Here is a 15,546-nt window from a genome sequence, read left to right as displayed (position 1 = left end):
GGCCAATGTCCATGATGAACATACATGCAAAAATCTTCAATAAAATACTGGCAAACTGATTGCAACAGCACATCAAAAAGCTTATCCATTATGATCAAGTAGGCATCATCCCAGGGATGCAAGGCTGGTTCAACATACGCAAGTCTGTAAATGAAATCCACCACATAAACAGAACCAAAGACAAAAACCACATGATTATCTCAATAGATGCAGACAAGGCATTTGACAAAATTCAACAGCGCTTTATACTAAAAGCTCTCAATAAACTACATATCGAAGGAGCATATCTCAAAACAATAAAAGCTATTTATGACAGACCTATAGCCAATATCATACTGAATGGGCAAAAACTGGAAGTATTCCCTTTGAAATCCAGCACTAGACAAGGATGCCCTCTCACCACTCCTATTCAATATAGTATTGGAAGTTCTAGCCAGAGCAGTTAGGCAAGGAAAAAAAAAATAGAGTATTCAATTAGGAAAATAGGAAGTCAAATTGTCTCTATTTGCAGATGACATGATTGTATATTTAGAAAACCCTATCGTCTCAGCCAAAAATCTCCTTAAACTGATAAGCAACTTCAGCAAAGTCTCAGGATACAAAATCAATATGCAGAAATCGCAAGTATTTATATACATCAATAACAGACTTAAAGAGCGGCAAATCATGAGCTAACACCCATTCTCAATTGCTACACAGAGAATAAAATATTGAGGAATACAACTAACAAAGGATGTGAAGAACCTCTTTAAGGAGAATTACAAACCACTGCTCAAGGAAATAAGAGAGAACACAAACAGATAGGGAAACATTCCATGCTCATGGTTAGGAAGAATCAATATTGTAAAAATGGTCATACTGCCCAAAGTAATTTATAGATTTAACACTATCCCCATATCAAGCTAGCAGTGACCTTCTTCACAGAACTGGAAAAAACCACCTTAAACTTGATATGGAACCAAAAGAGAGCCCACATAGCCAGGACAGTCCTAAGCAAAAAGAACAAAGCTGGAGGCATCACACTACCTGACCTCAAACTATACTACAAGGCTACAGTAATCAAAACAGCATGGTACTGGTACCAAAACAGATATATAGACCAATGGAACAGAACAAAGGCCCTGGAGGCAATGCCACACATCCACAACCATCTGATCTTTGACAAACATGACAAAAACAAGCAATGGGGAAAGATTCCCTGTTTAATAAATGGTGTTGGGAAAGCTGGCTAGCAGTGTGCAGAAGGCAGAAACTGGACCCCTTCCTGACACCTTACACTAAAATTAACTTCAGGTGGATTAAAGACTTACACATAAGACCTAACACCATAAAAACCCTAGAAGAAAACCTAGGCAAAACCATTCAGGACACAGACATAGGCAAGGACTTCATGACTAAAACACCAAAAGCATTTGCAGCAAAAGCCACAGTAGACAAATGGGACCTAATTAAACTCCAGAGTTTCTGTACAGCAAAAGAAACAGTCATTAGAGTGAACTAACAACCAACAGAATAGGAAAAAATTTTTGCAATCTACCAGTCTGACAAAGGGCTAATATCCAGAATCTACAAAGAACTAAAACAGATTTACAAGAAAAAAAAAAAAAAAACAAAAAAACAAAAAAAAACAACAACAACAACAAAAAAAAACATCCAAAAGTAGGCAAATGATACGAACACTTTTCAAAAGAAGACATATATGAGGCTAACAAACATATGAAAAAATGCTCATCGCCACTGATTATTAGAGAAATGCAACTCAAAACCACACTGAGATACCATCTCACACCAGTTCGAATGGCAATCATTAAAAAATCTGGAGACAACAGATGCTGGAGAGGATGTGGAGAAATAGGAACACTTCTACACTGTTGGTGGGAATGTAAATTAGTTCAACCATTGTGGAAGACAGTGTGTTGATTCCTCAAGGACCAAGACATAGAAATTTCATTTGACCCAGCAATCCCATTACTGGATATATACCTGAAGGATTATACAGCATTCTATTATAAAGACACATGCACACGTATGTCCATAGTGGCACTGTTTACAATAGCAAAGATCTGGAACCAACCCAAATGCCCATCGACGACAGACTGGACAACGAAACTGTGGCACATATACACCATGGAATACTATGCAGCCATAAAAAATGATGAGTTCGTGCCCTTTGTAGGGACATGGATGAATCTGGAAACCATCATTCTCAGCAAACTGACACAAGAAGAGAAAATCCAGTACTGCATGTTCTCACTCATAGGCAGGTGTTGAACAGTGAGAACACATGGACACAGGGAGGAAAGTACCACACACTGGGGTCTGTTGGGGTCTGTTGCTGGGGGGCCAAGGGAGGGACAGTGGGGGATGGGGAGGTCACAGAGGGAAAACATGGGGAGAAACGCCGGATGTAGGTGACGGAGGGGATGGAGGCAACAAACCACATTGCCATGTGTGTACCCATGCAACGATCCTGCATTATCTGCACATGTACCCCAGAACCTAAAGTACAATAAAAAAAAGAAAGAGAAAGAAAGAAAGAAAATTACAATTTATGAAACCAGACATAAAAAAATGGGAAAGTGGAAATTAATTTTAATTGTTAATGTACTTTGGCTTATCAAAAAAGATATTAAATGTTAACACACACAAAAAAGAAAATACTCCCCTTTCCTGTATCACACAAATATCCTCCAATTTCCATTTCAAATTTAAATTTGTAATGTATCTGGAATTGCTTTTGTGCTTTTATGAGGTAAAGATACAATTTCAAACTTCTGTCCCAGCACCATTTACTAAGTAACTTATCCCTTACCCAAAGATCAACAATGCCACCTCTTTCAGATACGTGTATATTATGCGTAAATTGGTTCTTTCTGGATTCCTAGTCTGGTATATTTTGCTATACACAATATACCTTATGGCTTTATAAGAAGTCTAGGCTGGGTACAGTGGCTCAGGCCTGTACTCCCAGCACTTTGCAAGGCCAAGGAGGGAGAATCATCTGAAGCCAGAAGTTTGGAACCAACCTGGGCAAAAAAACAAGAACCTAAATCTACAAAAAAAGTTTAACAATTAGCCAGGCTTGGTGTTGCATGCCTGTAGTCCTAGCTACTCAGGAGGCTGAGGTGGGAGGATAGCTCGAGTCCAGGAGTTTGAGGCTGCAGTGAGCTATGATGTTGCCACTGCACTCCTGCCTGGGCAACAGACATCTGCTGAGAACAAGTCCTAATGTGTGTGACAGATTACATTGTTTACTGAGAATGATGGCAAGGAAAACCAAGCCAGCCCCCAAGCGGAAAACTGCTCAGGGCATTCGAAAATGTTGAACAATGTATGTATATCATACACTAGTTAAACCAGTTCTTTAAACACAGGATATGTGACCCTGCCCACATTGTTCCCTCCTGGAGAACTCTTTCTAGTTTGTCTTTGATCGGTGGTAAGCAGGCACCAGAAGCCAACCTAGTTTATCTTTGTTCCATGATACAAAACACAGAACACCTACTTGTTAATAATAATCACCTGTTCAGAGAGAATACATGGGTCAGAGTCTGCTTGAGGCTGTCAGCTCTGAAGGATGTTAGCCCTCTGATCCCACTTAGCACTCTATCTTTTTTGTTTGTTTCCTTAATTCCTTCAGGGCTGCCTGACTAGTTTGGGGTCTCCGCAACTGAGCTGGTCTCGAGTAGACACCCTGTCTTGTAGAAAAAAAAAAAAAAAGTAGTAGTAGTATTCTAGGTATCTTATAATAATACCAGTCTTGCCACTTTATTCTTTTTCTTCAAATTTCTCTTTTCCTTTTTAGACCTTTACTCTTCTAGATAAATTTGAGAATTAGTTTGTCAAATTCTATTTAAAAATCTATTAAGAATTTTACTGAACCCACAGCTCAATTTGAAAAGAATTAGCCAATTGATAACATTGACTACTTTGATCCATAAAAATAATATTTCTCTGTTTGTGTAAATCTTCGTAAATGACTTTCACTAAAAATTATTTTTGTGCATGATGATATTTTTTATATTTGATTAGGACTACTCCTAGGTTTTTTTAATTCTGTGGCTAGTGTTAGAGACAGCTTCCAGTGCATTTTCTAATTATGGAAATATATCTTCTTGATCCTTATATGAACATCTCATTATACATTTTAAATTTAGTAGTCCTTATTCATCTCTTGATTATAAATAAATGAATGACAAACTGATTAATCCTTACTTTTTTCAGAAAATGTGACACTTAAATGAGAAGTAAAATTCTATAATGATCTTAAACTATAAACATACTATAGGGTATTATTTTGTTTTAATTTCTATTGAGCTAAGATTAATATATAAGAATAATGCAGGAATGAATTTCCCACAATTTTAGAGACCCATTTCAAAAGAAACTGTCTAAAGAATGGGAAGAAAATTTTGTTCAAGGCAGCTTTCAGGCAACAGCAAGAAGAGAAAGCTAAAACCAAGAAAGAAAATGTTAAAAACATAAAGTTAGACTCATATGAGAGGTTCCGGATATATTTATTGCCTAAGCACACTTTAGATAACTTTATTTTCTAAATAAAATAAAGAAAGTTATTTTATTTAGATAACTTATTCTCAAAAAAAGTTATCCCTACAGCCCAGTGACTCCTTCTTAAAAAGGTTTTGATATAACATACTAATTTATAGTATTACTAAAATTCACATTTCCAAAATTTCACTTTTCCAAGTCAGTACATTCGTGATGAATCAGCTTTCGATGCTGTTAGTGTTCAACAAATATTGTAGTAATCTCTATTCTTTGAGAATTAATTTTTGATGCTTCTTACTCTTTCCTCCCAAAGATGTTGGAACTATGATTTCTTTCTTCATTCATGGATGCATTCATTCACCATTTATTAAATGCTCTCAATGTTCTGGGCACTTTGTTAGGTGCCCGAGATACTGTGTTGAATAGCACATGCCTGATTTTTGCCCTCACAGAAGCTTATAGACTCCTGCAGAAAGTAGGTATCAAAGGAGGGTTCTCCATCTCGTATTAAAATGCTGTTGCAAAGGAAGCATGGGGTGTCAGGAGCACAACTTAGCATCCAAGGAAGAAGGCATCATGAAATGCCCATCTTGAAGAAGTGCTTTCAAACTAAAGCTTAACAAAAATGTAGGAATTCGGGTGAAAAAAAAAATGTGCTTCATGCTGAGGGATGCATGAAATGGAAGACTGCAGCATATCCGAGATTCAAAGTTAGTCTATTCAGCTGGATCAAGGAAAGCAAGTGGGAAACTGGTACTAGATGTTCGCTCTTTGACTTCTTATTCAAACATATGGCAGCCTGAAGACATATACCAAATGGACTGTTCAGTCCAACATGATGGTAAGGAGGCAACACAGGGAAACACTAATGTTCTAAGTTGTGGATCCTTCTAAAATGTAGGTACCTAAAGCGTGCTTAGGCAAGACAGCTGGGAGTATTTCACAAATAGCTCCTGGTATAATCTCACTTCAATATACAAATCAATACACAGAGTATATATACATACAGTATACCACCACATTAAAATCTCTCAAATTGAAAAGTAATTTCTTTAAAATCTCACACTGTACACTTGCAACATCTGTTTTCTTCCCTAATTATACTACCATGAGATAATCACAAGGACTAATAGTAAAAAATAATCAATATTACACTGCAATGTTTGCAAAACAGAAAAGCTTTGTAGAAATTATTTCTTCTACATTTTAAGGAACTTCTGTATAGTAGTTACTAAATACCCTGAGTATTTTTTCCAGACTACATTTAGCATACAGAATCAATTTTAATGCTAAATTTATTTTTGCAAATTAACAATGTTACAACAAAATCAAATAATCAAATTAATGGGTAAATTTTGTTAACTTGTTTTTTCTTTTCATTAAAAATGAAAAAAATCATTTCCAATGATTATATAAAATTCACTCAGACTTGGCTGGTTTTCGATTGGTCTTATTTAGCTTGTCGAAAGACCAAAGAAAAAGAAGGCATCTTCTCAATAATTACTCAGAAGGTACACATAAAATGTAATCATATTGACAAAAGCAACCATGACTAGTAATTTAGCATTTTTCCTCCTACTCCTTTTTCACCAAGAAATAATCTACTATGTATGTATACACATACATATTAAAAAACAGATGATTATGTGAGATTATAGCCTAACTTTTTACAGAAAAAGTAATATTTAAAGTTTCGATAGACAATTTGTTTTATGTATGTAGTATTCCACAAAAGAAATGTACCATATTGACTTGGCTGTTTTCTACATTATTAAGCACCCAGTTTTTCTGAGCTTTTGCTTTTAGTAAGTAATGCAGCACTGAGCTTTTTTATTCTATGCCTGTTCTACCAATAACGGGAAATCAGTGGCAGAGAAGATAACAGGAAAGTAAATCCCCTTTCTTTTCTAAGTCACGTTCTTTTTTTAAATTTCTACAAACATTTATTGAGAAGTAAATCCATGCCAGCCCTTTGAAGACATCCCACTGAGAATACACAGATGACCATGAACCACATCATTTGCTAGGAGTGCACTGTCTATTACAGTGGACTTCAACAGGGACGATTTAGCCCAGGCATCCCCACACTTTTTACACAGGGGGCCAGTTCACTGTCCCTCAGACCGTTGGAGGGCCGCCACATACTGTGCTCTTCTCACTAACCACCAATGAAAGAGGTGCCCCTTCCTGAAGTGCGGTGGGGGGCCGGATAGATGGCCTCAGGGGGCCGCATGCAGCCCACGGGCTATAGTTTGGGGACACCTGATTTAGCCTCTACATAGTGCCCCAACCCAGGGGACATCTGGCAATGCCTGCAGACACTTTTGGTTATCACAATGTGGGCTGAGGGTGCTAGGGGATCAAAGCCAAGGATACGAATGTACATCCTATAATGAACACAACAGGTCCCTACAACAAAGAATTATCCACTGCAAAATACCAATAGTGCTGAGGTTGAGAACCCCTGTCTAGCCCTTTTGTGTGGACTTCTTACCTCTATCAAATGTAAGAGATCTTTTCACCTCAATGATAATGCTTAATAAGTTGTAAGAATCAAAAGGCACACCAACAATCACCATGCAACTACATATTTAGGCAGTCCAACCAGGAGGAGGCAACACTGGCTTCCGTGTGTGTGTGTGCACACACACATACACGTGCATACATGCACGTGTGTGTGTGTAATACATATATTAGACAAGGTCTCCCTTTGTTGCCCAGGTTAAAGTGTAGTGGCGCTATCATGGCTCACTCCAAACTCCAATTCCCGGGCTCAGGCAATCCTCCCATCTCAGCCTCCTGAGTAGCTGGGACTACAGGCACACACCACCACATCCAGTTTCCCATGATCATATTTCAAATACAATGACTTCATATACTGATCAGTAAACTCTGGAGACTAGTGAGTGGTAAATGTTTTCCGGTGCATACACTTCAAGCCCTATTCAGTGTAGTTCCTTCTACTCTCTTTTGAACCTTTAGACTTTAGGATTTTCTCAGGCATGGAAATGAAAACAAGGTATTTTTAACTACCTGCTCAATTGCTTGGAAAATTACTTCTTAAAACATTTAAACACCTACTTCTCATTTTTTCCAAAGCCCTAGAGTAGCCAAGTGATATAAATCACTGGAATTCCTTGATGAGGAAATACAATTTTTCGAAGTTTACAGTTTCATTTATATATATTCCATGTTACATATTCCATATATGTGTATGCATGTATGTGTATATCTGCAAAACAAATAATCATTAATTTGCTACAAACTCTGAAGCAGCACATTCCCTGAACTTCCGGAAGATGTAATTCGATAGACCCATTCATTAACCCTCAAAGGGCAGCAAACTCATCATAACAATGGAAATGTAAGTAACTACAAATGCGATATTTATTAGGTAAAAGAATCCTGATTTTGTGTAATGCTGTATAAAATGAGATTGTACAATTACTTTAGTCTTCCATTTGTTCAAGTAACCATAGCACAGCTGGTGACAATAAAAGCTATTCAATTGTTTTCTTACTGAGTTTGGAATAAATGGTCCAGCTCTAGAAAAGAAATTGTTCTTCTGATCAGTTCCTTTCAAGTGGTTATCCATTTAAGTAGAGAAGTCAAAGTAGCCCATCAGTAAATACCTCATTACATAAAACATTAAATACCAGCCACCCCCCATTACTGAAAACACTGGCTTGGAAAATAAACAAGGGCAAAATGGCTCACTGCTTTTAATCAGTGTAATGAGTACTATTAACTCAAACCACAAACTCCCTAGTCACCAGAAGTGAATTATTTAGTTCCAATATCTTTCCAATACTTTCCCTTTCTCTTTAAACTTTAATTAAAATCAACCACATTTGAAAATTAAGGTGCTTGAGCCTAGGAGAGAATTTTTAGGCAACAACTTTTTTTTTTTTTTTGATTTGGTTCTTGCAACCTGACATTTGAAAACTCTTCAACTCAGCTGGGAATGAGTTCATAAACTCATGCCCATAAAGTCAGACTTAAAATTCAAGCTATTTAACAAAACTTTGTCAAGCAAATTCTATGTGCTAAATATTACAGGTATATGAGAAATAAGATATAGCCAACAAAGAAACCATCATCTCAAGCAATGTATGTATCGATTGTATGTGTGCCAACAAAACATGAACAAGGACATAATTTTTTTTAAATAGCTGCAAAATATACAGCACTGTGGATATTTTAGATGGATTTTATAAAATATTTTCTACACTTCTCTTTGATTTATTCACATTCTAATAGGCTTAGTGTTTTATTAGAATCATTAAGTAAGTGAGCTGGAATGAAAATATTAATTGACCAAGAAAGGTACATTTTAAATTATTCCAATAGCTGAGTAGCACCAACATCAAGTAAAACTGTGTTCATTCAGGGCATTCGGCATTCTATCAAGTACTATGCAAAGAAAGAATAAAACAGGAAATGCACTATAAAAATGGTGTCACAGGTTTTTTTCTTGGTATTTTAAGAGTGTTTAGGTATCTGTCTAATAGTTATTGTCTATTATGAACAGCTATGTAAGGACAGAACTGGAAGCACAAAATATTTCTAGTTGAGATCTAGCAATCCCACTAGTGGGTATGCATCAAAAGGAAATGAAGTCAATATGTCAAAGAGATAATCTGCACTGCCGTGTTCACTGCAGCATTATTCACAATAGCCAAAGTATGTAATGAAACTAAGTGTCCATCAATGAAAGAATAAAGAAAATATGGTATATATACACAAGAAACACCTTTCAGCCTTAACAAAAAAAGGAAATCCTATTATTTTCAACAATATGAACAAAACTAGATGACATTACATTCAGTGAAATAAGCCAGGCACAGAAGGACAAATACTGCATGATTTCACTTATATGTAATATCTACGAAAATTACTTTCACAGAAGTAGAGACTAGAAGGGTAGGTAGTAGGAGCAGCATTGTGGGGAAGAGAATGGAGAGATCTTGGTCAAAAGATACAAAGTTTTGGTTAGATAGGAGGAATAAGCTCAAGAGATCTACTGTACACCATGGTGACTATAGCTAATAACAATGTATTGTAGTCTTGAACATTGCGAAGAGAAATATTCCTAAGTGTTCCCAACACACACAAAAAATAGTATGTAAGATAATGCATATATGAATTATCTCAGCTTTTCTGTACTGCAATGTATACATCTCAAAACAACATACTATACATTATAAATATAGTCAATCAAAAGAAATTTAGAATTAAATTTTAAAGTTTCTACCGTCCATTATCATAATAAAGTCATGTCTTTTAGATATTACCTTAATTTAGCAAAATGTGCTTTGGAGTGGAGAAGCTGTAGATTCCTCCTCTCACAATTTATATGAACAACATGGTTTTATTTTCACTGTTGAACAGCAAAGCAGTCAGGTTAAAACCTAGATGTGATTTTTATAATTTCTTTCTCAGTTTAAAATTCTTGTTAAAACCTATGTACCTTATGTGTTTTGTGTCTCTAAAATTGAATGGCTTCATCATAAATATTATAAATAAAGCACTAGTTCTCAAAAAGCATGGTACATGGGTTCTTGGGCATCAAAATTATTTTCTTAAGAACACTAAGATGTGATATGTTTTCTCACTGTGTTGATTTTCTATGGTGCAGAAGTGATGGCAGGTGAAACTGCTGCTGTCGATTATCAAGAATCAAGGCAGTGGTATCACACTGTATTTATAGTCATTGTATCCCTTAAAACCATACCCTCACCTTTAGGAAACCTACAACATGCATTTTATTTATTAATATTCTTGATGAAGTAGGAACAAATAATTTATTGAGACTCAACTGTTGGGTATGCATCTTTTTAATATTCTGTGTGATAACATGAGATGTACACATAAAGCCTTTCTGCTGCATACTGATGTACAATGGCTGTCCCGAGGAAAGGTACTTGCGTAATTGCTTGAGTGGCAAGCACAAACTAGCTGTCTTCTTAAAAATGAAAAACATTTTTACTTGAAAGATTCAATTAACTGATCATTCAGACCTGAGTATTTGGCATATATTTTATCAAAAATGAACGCAAAGTGCCTATTACTATAAGGAAAATAACTGAGAGTATTATTGCCAATAAAATTAGAGGTTTCAAGGAAAACTTCAAATTTTTGAAAATGTGCATTGGCCACCATGGTATCTTGTGAATACTTAGAATTTTCTAATGAGATTAATGGTTTAATTAATGAAAGTGATTTGTTAGATAATGTATGATGAAGCATGTCAGCATTTGGAAAATCTGTATAATTTAGTGAAACATATTTTTTCCAAATGTCCAATACATGATATAATATCAAGAATGGGTAAAAAGCCCATTCAAAGTGTAAGATAGACCAACACATTTTAATGTAATAAGAGTATTAAAAAATTATTGATATGGTGTCAGATTCTACATCGCAACCAATCTTTAAAAAACTACTACTTCTCCAGTAGTAGATTAAAGAATAATCTCCATAGTTGGCTGCAAAGACTCTTAAAATGCTTCTTCCTTTTTCAACAATATTATCTGTGGAAGGCCAAATTTTCCTCATACACTAAACCAGAACACATATTGCTACAGATTGCATGCAGAAGAAGATACGGAAATGCAGCTGTCTTGTATTAAGTTAAATCTCAAAGCTTTTTGCAACAATGCAAACACTGCTACTCTCCACACTGATTTTTTTGAAAACATGGTTGTATTTCATAAACAAATGTTTCTCATGTTAACATGTAATGGGTATGTTATTTAAAAACCTTTAATTTTCTTCTAAATCAAAAAACTTGCGACTCAAGTGTCATTTACAGGAATTTACTGGATTATCATGAGGAAGAAAACCTCTCAGACATAAAAAATTCGCATAGACTCTTTGTAACCCCAACTCTAATTTCTGGTATTTTCTAGCCACATGCTTTATTAGAAGACAAAGCTATACAATATGCTTCCTTGGTGGGTACTTTGGCATTCTAAATAAATGTCTGATTTTGAAACCAAAAATTCCATGAAAGAAAACAGCATGAGCAGATAGCTAACAGCAGATAGTGCTTCCCACAACATTTTTGTGCATGTCATGATTTTTGCTTTGGTCTCCCTTTCAACTATCATGAAAATTATTATAATTGAAAGTGCATCAATTCAATTGAAACCCCCAATATTGATTTGTCCTTACCCTGAAGAGACATATTTTCTCTATATAATTGCAGGACCTAGTTTTTTCATCATTTAATGTACATTCAAAATTAAATAAAATCCACCATTTGTAATAACAGTCCTTGCCATTCTTCAGCCAGCATCAAGACTCCTCAACACATGTGCTCTGAACTTAACAATGTACCATAATAGACATAACAAAAGGATTTCTGCGAACAATGTTTTTTTAAGTATAGATAGCTACATTTCTAAATTCACCTACATAAACACTTTTTCTTGTAACTTAAGATTTTGTCTAACTGAACACAAATTTAAACCAAAAGCTTTGAGATGTCAATAAGATAGACAGCAATATAATTAGTCCATTCCGTTAGAAACAAAATCCATACAGCAATATATGGGTAAGAATGTCTTAACAGGAATCATTCTTTCTAAAATAAGAATATGTTAATCCTTCAAAATTAATTGTTAGCCTTTCAATGTCCCTCTTACATAATAACTATGTCATTTTTAGCAAGCTAAAATCTCCCATATCCAATTTCATTATGGCAATGAGGTACTTTATTTGAACGATAGTGAAAAATTATTTTTAAAGCCATAATGTGACTAAAACTTCTTTAAATCAATTCATTAATATGGATATACATATATATTTACCCTGTTTTGTCCTTTGACCTATTGGTTATTTGGGAGCATATTGTTTAATTCACATATATTTGAGAATTTACTTAATTTCTTACATTTTTTAATTCTAATTTCATTCCATTATAGTTGGAAAATATGCTTTGCATGATACTGATCCTTTAAATTTTCCTGAAACTCATTTTATGCTGTATATATGGCTTATCCTGGAGAACAGTCCTTGTGTACTGAGAAGAATATGTATTCTGCTGCTGCTAGGTGGAAATGTCTGTTAGGCCTATTTAGTTTTTAGTGTCGTTCATGTTTTCTATTTCCTTGTACGTAGATCTTCTGTCCACTGTGTAAAGTGGAGTAGTGAAGTCTCCAACTATTATTATTAAATTTTCTATTTGTCCCTTTTATTCTGCCAATTTTACTTCATACATTTTGGGTGCAATTCCTACGTCTTCTTTACGGTTTGAGTTATCACTATAAGATGTCCTTTTTTTGCCTGTAGTAAAATTACTGTCCTTTAAAATCTATTACGTCAGCCAGGTGTGGTGGCTTGCACTTGTAATCCCAGCACTTTGGGAGGCCAAAGCAGGTGGATCACTTCAGGCCAGGGTTCAAGATCAACCTGGCCAATATGGCAAAATGTCAACTCTAGTTAAATCAGAAAATTTACAAAAATTAGCCAGGTCTGATGGCTTATGTCTGTAGTTGGAGCTACTTGGGAGGCTGAGGCATGAGAATCGCTTGAGCTTGGGAGGTGGAGGTTGCAGTGAGCTGAGATCACACCACTGCACTTTAGCCTACATGACAGAGGAAGACTCTATCTCAAAAAAAAAAAAAAAAAAAAAAAGTCATTTATAAAGTCTTACCAAGCAAGAGTCCATAGAGTTGTGGACCTGGGTAAATTCCCAAATGTCATGCTCCTTAAGGAGGTGAGGCCTATGAGCTCAGGCGGTTTGTTCAAGGGAACAGGTAAACACTGATTAAGTCTAGGTGCCTCAGTCAGTAAATGTTTGGTTCCTTTTACCCCTCGATATGTTTATTTTACTATCCTCCTGCCTGCCCTTCTGATCTTGTCGAATCAATTTGTGGACCAGAGTGTAAACGAAATGATACTGTAGAACAGATGATGAAAAAATTGGTATTTCATGCAGATATTATATAAAATCTTCTTGTAAGATAAAAAGATACACTTTTATTATTTAAAAAATCTATTGTGTCTGATACACAACATACTGATATTAGTGTAGTCAGCTCTCTTTCAGTTACTGTTTACACAGCGTATCTTTCCCCATTCTTCTACTTTCAACTGAATCTCATACATGTCTCTTATATAGAGAATAAAGATAGATAATAGTTCCTTACCCATTCTTTCAACATTTGTTTTTATTGGACTATTTAATACATTTACATTAATTACTCATAAGATAGGATTTATGTCTACCATTTTGTTTTCTATGTGTTGTCTTTTTATTCCTTTCTCTATTATTGCCTTCTTTTGTACAAAATTGAAATTTTATAATTTATCATTTTAATTCCCTTATTATTTCTATTAGTATGCATTCTAGTTGTTTTCTTAATCCCTAGTGAATATTAACATCTCAGTTTATAACAATGTAGTTAGGATTAATACCAACTTAATTTCAATAGTATATAAAATCTCGCTCTAAATAGCTCTGTTCCCTACTCCCTTCTTTGTGTTATTATTATACAAATTACCTCTGAATACACTATTAGCCAGACAAATAGTTTTATCATTATTGCTTTAATGTATTTTAAATCAGATAGAAGAAAAAATGTTACAAACAAAAACAGTTATACTGGCTTTTATATTTACCTATTCAATTACCTTATTAGTAGTATTTCTTCATGTGGATTTGAATTGTGATCTATCACCCTTTTATTGTAGCCTGAAGGACTTTCACTGGTATTTCTTGTAGAACTTTTCTACTAGTGGAAAATTCTCTCAGGTTATGTTTATCTAGAAATATCTTAATTTCTCCTTTAAAAATGAAGGAGTTTTGCTACAGATAAAACTTTTGCTTGATAGCCTTTCCTTCAACACTATGAATATGTCATCCCACTGCTTCTTACCTCCATGGTTTTGAAGAAAAATCAGCTGTCAAACATATTGAGAATCTTTTAAGTAAAGTAAGTTGCTTTTACCACTTTCAAGATTCTTTTCTGTTGTTTAACTTCTGTACTTCCTTACTCCCCTATGCTTAAATATGTAACATTTGAGTTGGGTTAATATAGTCTTTTACAGTTAATTGCTTTGTTTTGGTTTTATTTTTTAAAAAAAAAACAAATAAAGCAACTGACAGTTTTTACTACTATCGGTGTTTAAATGGTCCTTGTTGGTTTTTCAAACAATACCTTAGTAAGAGGAGTACATTATGGGATTTGTTTATACCTTTGCTAGGGCCAACCTGCTTGGCTAATATTTTTTGCTAAATTGCACTAATATGCAGTAAATAACAATGTTAAAATGAATTGAAAGAGAGATTTTCATTTAGTGGTATGATTTTATGTTTAGGACAAGTAGCCACAAAACATACATAAAATATTTAAAGTGTTCTCACTCATTTATTACTCCAACAAAAACAAACAAAAGGAATCTGCCTTTTACTTCACTAACTCCATTCCCGAAAGCTTCTAAACACTAGCAGAAAAAGACAACTAAAGGTCTCTTCTTGGCGTTAGTGGAAAAAGTATGTTCGATGAAGGCCTAACTATCCTAATACATGCTTGTTTTCTGCGTAAGCCACAAACCTTTTGGGTGGGTACTTTCTATTGCATCTCAGATCTAGAAAGTAAACCTTGCTTTGGAGTGGAAATGAAGATAAGAACCCTTACCATTATTCTCACAGAGTTACAGTCTGACAGTTTCTGGATTTGTGTGACTACCCTTTAACATACTAGCCCAATGGACTGGACTGTGGTGTATGCCTTGGAATTCCTGTGGATTTATTCTTAAATGAGTAGGAAAGAGCTACAATACTGGATTCACAGAAGCTGAGTAGAATTTACATTATAACACATTCTGCTAAGTCAGAAATAACTATGTTTTATTTTATTGTTTATTTTGCAGACAGGGTCTTGATCTGCCACATAAGCTGGAGTGCAGTGGCATGATCATGGCTCACTGCAACCTCAAACTTCTGGGCTCAAGTGATCCTCTCACGTCAACCTCCTGAATTGCTGGGACTATAGGTGTGCATCACCATGCCCACCTAATTTTTTTAAT

At 35.1% G+C, this 15,546-nt stretch overlaps 1 protein-coding gene across 18 annotated transcripts in view; it reads right to left on the bottom strand.

Moving 5' to 3' along the window:
• HDAC9 (histone deacetylase 9) overlaps window positions 1–15,546 on the bottom strand; it is a 1,049,458-nt gene that overhangs the window by 861,057 nt on the left and 172,855 nt on the right. For 2 of the 18 annotated variants that reach the window (XM_074379581.1, XM_074379577.1), the window contains exon 1: window positions 1–15,546. This exon is cut by the window's left edge and continues 21,124 nt beyond it; it is cut by the window's right edge and continues 35,799 nt beyond it. The exons of the other annotated variants lie outside the window; for them this stretch is intronic. The gene's annotated coding sequence lies outside the window, so the exon portion shown is untranslated. 18 annotated transcript variants of the gene reach the window in all.

Source organism: Saimiri boliviensis, chromosome 10, assembly GCF_048565385.1.
Source record: "Saimiri boliviensis isolate mSaiBol1 chromosome 10, mSaiBol1.pri, whole genome shotgun sequence".
Taxonomy (NCBI): Eukaryota; Metazoa; Chordata; class Mammalia; order Primates; family Cebidae; genus Saimiri; species Saimiri boliviensis.
Note: the sequence above shows the minus strand (reverse complement) of the source record. Positions and strands in the feature narration are given on the sequence as shown.